Source organism: Oryzias melastigma, linkage group LG8 (assembly GCF_002922805.2).
Source record: "Oryzias melastigma strain HK-1 linkage group LG8, ASM292280v2, whole genome shotgun sequence".
Classification (NCBI taxonomy): domain Eukaryota; kingdom Metazoa; phylum Chordata; class Actinopteri; order Beloniformes; family Adrianichthyidae; genus Oryzias; species Oryzias melastigma.
In genome coordinates, this window is record NC_050519.1 from 14,480,875 (window position 1) to 14,481,263 (window position 389).

Consider the following 389-nt stretch of genomic DNA (forward strand, 5'->3'; position numbering starts at 1 on the left):
GAGTGGAGTTGAGGATGCATGGACCTTTGCTTAGAGTAATGTAGTTTAACTACTGCAGTGAGCATCCGCCTCTGCAAAGAGAAACCTGCAGACACGCTCACTCCATCCGCCTTTTGTTAACAGGTGTGATGGTGAAAACAGCCCCGACCCACTGAATAAAACATGAGGCGCTGCTCTCCAGCATGCAGGAGAAGGAAAAATATTCAACCGTCCTCATCTAGATCTTCCTTCATGATGACATGCAGGAGAAAAGGTTCAGTAATGTAAACAGCTCCTGACAGACGTTAATTATTTAACATTTAGACATGCATGCTAAAAGCAACAACTGTCCAAAAAGAGAACAAATGATGGTATTTCCTCTGTAACTGGGATGTACCTGAAAGAGATTC